This window comes from Aethalodelphis obliquidens, unplaced genomic scaffold, assembly GCF_003676395.1.
Source record: "Aethalodelphis obliquidens isolate GAN/ISIS:26980383/991018 unplaced genomic scaffold, ASM367639v1 scaffold13, whole genome shotgun sequence".
Taxonomy (NCBI): Eukaryota; Metazoa; Chordata; class Mammalia; order Artiodactyla; family Delphinidae; genus Aethalodelphis; species Aethalodelphis obliquidens.
This window is the reverse complement of record NW_020837957.1, coordinates 33,331,020-33,339,968: the sequence shown is the minus strand read 5'-3', so window position 1 is coordinate 33,339,968 and position 8,949 is coordinate 33,331,020.

Genomic DNA, 8,949 nt, shown 5'->3' with positions numbered 1-8,949 from the left:
TCTATCTGAGATTCAATTAAAAATTACTAACTAAAATTAATACTTATCCTTGAACTGGGAGTTGAATCAAATTCAAAACAGAAGTCTGATTTGGAGTAGTTTTAATTTAAATAAAAAAGTAAACTCAAATCAGTATTTTTCTATTTTGATTAAGTTCTTTTTGAACTAAATTCAAGAAAAGAATTACATAGGATCAAAAAGTAGCAGTAAATGAGGTTGACACCATCTACATCATATGCGTGTAGCTACAAAATTAGAGATGAGATTTTTAGAAATTACAGCCCTCAAAATAAAAGATATAGTGAGGCACATCAAAATAATTGCTGACATGACTCCCTAAAATGTCTCTGACCCACCATGTGTGTGTATATGATATGAATTTTAATATACAAGTATTCATTTAGGGCACATTATTACCAATTTAGCTTTTAGAAACAGTGAGTAAAGCTTCATACTATGTATATGTACCTGAAAATAGCATATATGAACATGTTAATTACATATTTTAAAGTTAAGGCATTATTTCACTTATTCTTATTCAACATTGAGTAACTCCTCTATGGGTCACACTGTGCTTAGTACTGAAAATACAAGAGAATGAGAAAGAGCCGACCCCACCTTCAAGAAGTTTTGATACAGGAAACACTCAGCATCCATTTTTATGGTAACCAAATAATTTAAAAGTCTAGTTAATATGGGTCAGACAATAATAAAACTAATTCCCTGGTCTATCGCAATATATTTTTTCCTTCTTGGGCTTCACAACTATGGACCAACATGGAGGGCATAGAGACTGTTTAGATGATAATTAGAAAATAGAACATTGTCATCATAAATGAACCAGAAATAATTAAGTTTGAGTAAATAAATATTATTAATAGTAGTCCAGCATAAGGGAAATAACCATCAAAGAAAGGGTCTTTGTGGACTGAAGAGAATTTAGGCACAACCATGAACAAAGAAGACAAATTTAATTACAACTAGAACAGAAACAATTCCCTTAGCTTCATCTGGGTAAAGACTATCTATCATTTTCTAAGGCAGAAGTGGAAGTTAAAACCAAATCATTGTTTTGAATTAGTTATAAATGGTAATATAATAATATGTATAATTCTCACTCTATAGTATGGGTCCAACCATTCTCAACTAAACATCTCTACTCTCTTCATAAAATTCCAAGTTTAAGAAACACTTCATGTGTTATTACAAATAAGTGCCTGTCTCCCATTTGATCACTGTTTCCAAGCTTCCTGTGCCCAGAGCAAGACTTTCTTACAGGTTGATGCTGTAATGATGTTATTTTTGTTTGGACACAGCATATTATTTCTAACTGCTTGGCTTGCAACTTTGATGTAATTTAGCCTCTTATCTAGTTTTGCTCATGAATTTCCTTGAAAGACGTCCTCTCTGGTAAGTAAGCTGCTTACCCATGTTCCCCATGCACTGCAGACAAAAGAGGGAAGCTATGAACACTCCCTAGAGATGTTATCAATGTTCCTGGAAATATTTTAGGTTTTTCACACCATCTTACTTCAATAGCATCACCACCCAGCTTTGTTCAACCTCTATTCAAGTCACAGGTTTTCAAAGTCCATCTTTGTTCAATTTAATCTGAGTTTCTTGGTTGTCATCATGCATGGGCTAATTTATCCTTTCCTTTTTTGTGAACCCATAGTGAGATGAGAGCTGCCATCACCTACTTCTTGAACCTGAGAAATGAGACATTGCAGGAGAATAATTGAGAGCTGTCAGGGTTGGTTCCTCCTTGATAGTATAATTAACTGAAACCAAGTCATATATTCACCCTGTGGTAAATGCCTTAATATGTGATTTAGCTTTTCCTTATTGTTTTTACTTTTGGTAACCTAAAACGTCTCTTTTCTGGGAAAAAAGCTGTATCTTTCACATTCTTCTCTATTTTCCATCTTGTTTGTCTTTCTACCTGAATTCTTCATGATTCTCCTATTGTTCACTTCATTAATACTCTTTTTGGCTATACTATGCTACTGCTAAAACTATCCACTGAGTTCTTCATTCTGGTTATTGTATTTTTATTTCTGGAATTTGTATTTGTTTTTTTTTTCAAATGTGATAATTTAGTCTATACAGTTTCGGTTTCCCACTAGAATTTTCAAATGTGGATTTTTTCATTCTTAATCTGATACTGTATAATTTTAATCTGTTTTTGAAATTCTAATATGTCAACTTTTTGCATATATGTTTCTTTTGTCTACTGAGTCTTCAGATTCCCATACACGATGCCTTTTTCTTTATGTGTCTACTCATCTTTGACAAGTGCTAATGCCTGTGATAGGTGCATTCCTAGCAGTAATTACAGCAGATTTCTTGTTGGAAACAATGTAAACCAGAAGACTATGGATCAATATCTTTAAGGTAATGAAAGAAAAAACTGTCAACTTAGCAAAATTGTCTTTCAAATATTAAAGCAAAATAAAAACATTTTATGATATGCAAAAGCCAAAATGATTCATCACCAGCAAACTTACAAGAAATGTTAAAGAAAATCCTGCAGGGAGAATGGAAGTGATATCAGATGGAAATATGAATCTACACAAAGAACTGAAGAGCATTAGAAATGGTAAATATTTTTTAAATTTTAAATTTAAAAATCCATTGAAACTACAATTGAATGTTTAAACACAAACAGTAACAATGAATTGTGAGGTCTATAATATATGTAAAAGTAAAATGGATGACATCAACAGCACAAAAACTGGAAATAGAGAAATAAAAGTATATTATGAAGTTCTTAAATATAATGTGATTTTACATGTTATCACTTATGGTCAATTGTGTATTTAAAGATGTACACTGTATATCTTTTTTGAAAAAACACTAAAAATGATTTATAATGAATAAGCAAACATAAGAGATCAAGCAGCATCATAAAAATGTAAAAAAATTAGTACAAAAGAAAACAAAAGGATAAAAGAGGAACAAACAATAAATGTGACAAACAGAAAATAATTAGCAAATGTCAGATTTAAACTCAACCATTTTAATAAAAACAGTAAATATAAATGGTAAAAAACATTTAAAATAAAAATTTGTCAGCATGGATTAAAAATAAAAAACTTAACTATGTGCTGCCTACAAAAAAAACTTAACTATATGCTGCCTTAAAGTAACCCACTTTAAAGGTAAAGAAACAAACGGATTAAAAGTAAAATAATGAAATAATGGAATAGATATACTTGGCAACACTAATCTGAAAAAAGCAAAATAGATTTCAAAGCAAAAGATATTATTAGGGATAAAAAAAGGATCATTTCATAATGAAGAAGGGGTCAATTCATCAAGACACTATAACAATTCTAAGATTTTATACACTTAATAACAGAGTTTCATAATACCGGAAGTAAAAACTGATGCAACTACAAGGAGAAGTATATAAATCCAGTTAAAGTGAAAGATTTCAATACTCTTCTCAATGTCTGTTAGAAAAAGTAAGTAGAAAATCAGTAAGGATATATAAGATTTGAATGACTGTCAACCAACTTGGCCTAACTGATATTTATAGAACACTCTGCTCTATAATGGCAAAATATACATTCTTTTCTAGGACACATTTATTTAGAAATAATTAGAGAGTTGAGTAAGTTGTCTGGATATATAATCAACATACAAAAATGTTTATACTCACCAACCATACATTTAGAAAATATAATCTTAAAAGATATTCACAAGTTTATAAGAACAAGTATAAATTAATAGCAAAATTGTATTCAACTGATCCAGAAAAAAATATAAAATTTATGAAAAATCACTACAGAATACTTAGAGAGACACCAGATACATGAATAGGATAATTCAGTATTTTAAGATGTCAGGTTTCCCAAACAATATGACTTTAAATCAATTTTAATCATAGCACTAATAGGGTTTTTCAAGGACCTGGGCAAGCTGATACTAAAATTTATATAAAAGGGGAAAAGTCAGAGGATAATGAAGAGAGTCCTGACAAAGATTAGGGTAGAGGGGGACTTGCCTTTTCATACTTCAAGACTTATTATATAGCCACAGTAATTAGAACTATCTATTATTGCTGATGCAATATTTCTATTGAAATAGAAAATGTCAATATTGATACAGTTGGTAGAGTCCAGAAACAGACTCACACATATAAGCAAATTTGATATATGAGAAAGGTGGCATGGCACATTACAGGGAAATAAATGAGCCTGAACAATAAGTTGTCCATAAAAAAGAATGGAAATAGAATTACCACTTCATATCATACATATAAATCAATTTACAATAGGTTAAAAACTTAAATATGAAAGACAAAACCTGTAAAAAGCATTAAATGAGGAGAATATTAATAAATTTTAGGAATAAAAATAAATTAACAAAAGTCTTCATAAAGGAAGGACTTGGATGAATGGGAATTTAAGTTACTGCAGTCACTATAGAACAACTTGGCACTATCTCACAAAGCTCAGCATTCACATAACCTAGAACCCATCAATTCCACTCCTAGGAACTTTTACACATGTGCACTTGGATACATCTACAAAAATATTCATATTAGAGAAACTGGAAACAAGTCAAATATTCATCCACAGAAGGGATGAAAAAATTGTACTATGTTCCTTTACTATGTTCCTGCATTGGAATATTATAGAGTCATGAAAAATTGTGAACTGTAGCTACATGTTAGAACATGGATGAATCAAAGAAAATATTGAGAAAATCTCATAAGATTACATATATGATTTTTATAAAGCTCAAAAGAAAGCAACACTAAACAATTTACTAGCTTTTAAGTTGTGTTCACATATTTTCATGTTAATGTTCTACATCATAGCCTACATCTTTTTTACCTGCATTCACTTGTATATTTCAAATATTATAAAATAAAACTTGTTAAAATCTACAGTCATCATTTTAAAATGGTATTCAGCTTCAAAAGAGCTGATTAAGTCTGCCCTCAGCGTCATTTTCTTCAGTCAAAATCAATCAATTCCATCTCTTCTCAGTAACTCTTCCATTTTTTTCTGTTTCTCACTAAAACAACTTCATTCTCTTATCATTCCCCTTATAGTACAAGCTATAAGAAAATAGAAATTGTGTTCAAGTAGGTGTTGAGTTTTTGAGGAGGATTACTTTCTAAATATTTCTTGTTACTTTACTGTTAATATATCCCAGAATCATGTGAGTTTTTGGCTAGGAGTACTCCTACTGACTCATTTTAAGCACACAGTCAAAGCAATAATGCCTAGCAATTTATTTCCCATATGTATAGTTTATTTTTATCACATTATTTAGTACCTGGCATTTATTTCTATCTTTTAAGGATCACATAGCTAATTTGTGAAAATCACCTTAAATTATATGCCTGCCTTCAGAGAAGCTGACAACTTCATTTAAATTAAAGTAGGTCTACCTAACATTAAGCTATCTGATTAATATAGAGGAAAGGGAACATCTAGAATCTTAGGTTCTACTCCTGATAAACGAATTCAACAAGGTAGCAGGATATAAGATTAACGTACAGAAATTGGTTCCATTTCTTTACACTAACAATGAAATCTCCGAAAGGGGAAAAAAAGGCAATTCCTTTTTAAATAGCTTCAATAAAAATAAAATACTTAGGAATAAACCTGATCAAGGAGGTCAAAGACTTATACACTGAGAACAATAAAACACTGATAAAGGAAATTGAAGGTGACTTAAAGAAATGAAAAGATATCCCATGCTCCTGGTTTGGAAGAATTAATATTGTTAAAATGGCCATGCTACCCAAAGCAATCTACAGATTTAATGTGATCCCTATCCAATTACCCATGACATTTTTCACAGAACTCAAACAAATAATCCTAAAATTTATATGGAATCACAAAAGACCCAGAATTGCCAAAGCAATCTTGAGGAAAAAGAACAAAGCTGCAGGCATAACCCTTCCAGACTTCAGACAATACTCCAAAACAACAGTAATCAAAAAAGCATTGTGTTGGCACAAAAACAGACATAAGAATCAATGGAACAGAACAGAGAGCCCAGAAATAAACCTACACACCTATGGTCAATTAATATTTGACAAAAGAGGCAAGAATATACAGTGGAGAAAAGACAGTCTTTTCAGCAAGTGGTGTTGGAAAAGCTGGCCAGCCAGTAAATCAGTGAAGTTAGACCACTCCCTCACACCATACACAAAAATAAATTCAAAATGGCTTAAAGACTTAAATATAAGAAAGGACACCATAAGGCTCTTAGAAGAGAACATAAGTAAAACATTCTCTGACCTAAGTCATACCAATGTTGGCTCAGTCTCCCAAGGCAATAAAAATAAAAGCAAAAATAAACAAATAGGACCTAATCAAACTTACAAGCTTTTGTGCAGCAAAGGAAACGATAAACAAAATGAAAAGACAACATACGGCCAGGGAGAAAATATTTCAAATGATGCGACCAACAAGGATTTAATTTCCAAAATATACAAACAGCTCATACAACTCAATAACAAAAAAGCAACCCAATCAAAAAATAGACAGAAGACCTAAATAGACATTTTCCAAAGAAGACATACAGATGGCAAAGAGGCACGTGAAAAATTGCTCAAAATTGTTAATCATCAGAGCAATGCAAATCAAAACTACAATGATGTATCACCTCACACTGGTCAGAATGGCCATCATTAAAAGGTTCACAAACAATAAATGCTGGAGAGGGTGTGGAGAAAAGGGAACCCTCCTACATTTTTGGTCATTACGTAAATTGGTTCAGCCCCTATGGAAAACAATACAGAGGTTGCTTAAAAAACTAAAAATAGTTACTATATGATCCAGAAATCCCATTCCTGAGCATATATCTGGAGAACACTCTAATTTGAGAAGATACATGCAGCTCAATGTTCATAGCAGCACTATTTACAATAGCCAAGACATGGAAGCAGCCTAAATGTCCACTGACAGATGAATGGATAAAGAAGATGTGGTGCACGCATGTGCACACACACACACACACACACACACACACACACTGGAATACTACTCAACCATAAAAAAGAATGAAATAATGTTATTTGCAGTAACATGGATGGACCTAGAGATTATCATACCAAGTGAAGTAAGTCAGACAAAGACAAATATTGTATGATATCATTCACATGTGGAATCTAAAATATGACACAAAAGAACTTATTTACAAAACAGAAATAGACTCACAGACATAGAAAACAAATTTAAGGTTACCAAAGGGGAACGGGGGAGGGATAAATTAGGTGATTGGGATTAGCATATACAATCTATGATATAAAAAACAGATAAATAACAAGTCCTACTGTATAGCACAGGAAACTATATTCAATATCTTGTAATAACCTATAATGAAAAAGAATATATATAAGTATAACTGAATCACTTTGCTGTGTAACAGAAACTAATACAACATTGTAAATAAACTATACTTCAATAAAAAAAGTATTAACTACCCAAGTATTTAATGGGATAATCTAGGGATAAATCTGATAAATGAGGTGTGAGACAAGTATTCTGAAAACTAAAATATATTGATTAAAAATATCAAAGACTTAAATCAATGGAAAGATATACCAAATTCATGGATCAGAAAACTCAGAGAGTGCACAAAAGAGAGAGAATTCACGAACTGTGGGAAAATACTGAATGCTCTAATGTAAGTGAAATTGAAATCCTAGAAGAAAAGAAATATAGCCACAAATTTCTCCAACATGTTTAAAGACGTTAACTCATAGATGTAAGATCCCAGGGACATGCAAGCAGGAAGTATATCTCTACTATTCAAGTTAGGGTCAATGGAGTGCCATCTTTAAACTACTAAAAGGAAGAAAAATGAAAAAAAACAGATTGTCAACCCAGAATTCCATACCCAGCAAAAATACTTTTCAAAAATGAAGGCAGGGGCTTCCCTGGTGGCGCAGCGGTTAAGAATCCGCCTGCCAGTGCAGGGGACACAGGTTCGAGCCCTGGCCCGGGAAGGTCCCACATGCCACGGAGCAACTAAGCCCGTACACCACAACTACTGAGCCTGCGCTCTGGAGCCCGTGCTCCACAACAAGAGAAGCGAAGGCACCGCAATGAAAAAAAAGTAGACCCTGCTCACCGCAACTAGAGAAAGCCCGCCTGCAGCAACAAAGACCCAATGCAGCCAAAAATAAATAAAAATAAATTTTTTTTAAAAAATGAAGGCAAAATAAATGCTTTTTTTCAGTGGAAAACAAAATTATTGGAGAGAATTCTCTTCCAGCAGAACTGCATTGCAAGAAATGTTAAAGGAGGGCTTCCCTGGTGGCCCAGTGGTTAAGAATTCACCTGCCAATGCAGGGACATGGGTTTGAGCCCTGGTCTGGGAAGATCCCACATGCCGTGGAGCAACTAAGCCCATATGCCACAACTACTGAGTCTGTGCTCTAGAGCCTGTGAGCCACAACTACTGAAGCCTGAATGCCTAAAGCCCATGCTCCACAACAAGAGAAGCGCACACACTGCAACGAAGAGTAGCCCCTGCTCACCGGAACTAGAGAAAGCCCGTGCACAGCAACAAAGACCCAGTGCAGCCAAAAATAAATAAATTAATTAAAAAAAAAAAAGAAATGTTAAAGGAAAGTCTTTAGGAAGAGTAAGTATGTTACCACACTGGAATAGAATCTACACAAAGAAATGAAGATCACTGGTAATTATATAAATGAAAGTAAACGTAAAAGACAATTTTCTTATTTTTAATCACTTAAAAGAAATTTGACTGTTTATAGCAAAAAATGTAAAAACATTATTTTGGGGTTTAAACCATACATAATATTAATATATATGACAACAATATCAAAAAAGATGGGAGAGAGGATTTGGAAGTGTACTGTTGTAGGATTCAGAAGCTACTTATGTACTAGTACATTATTATTTGAAAGCAGCTTGTCATAAGGCAAAGATGTACCTTATAAGCCCTTGGAGA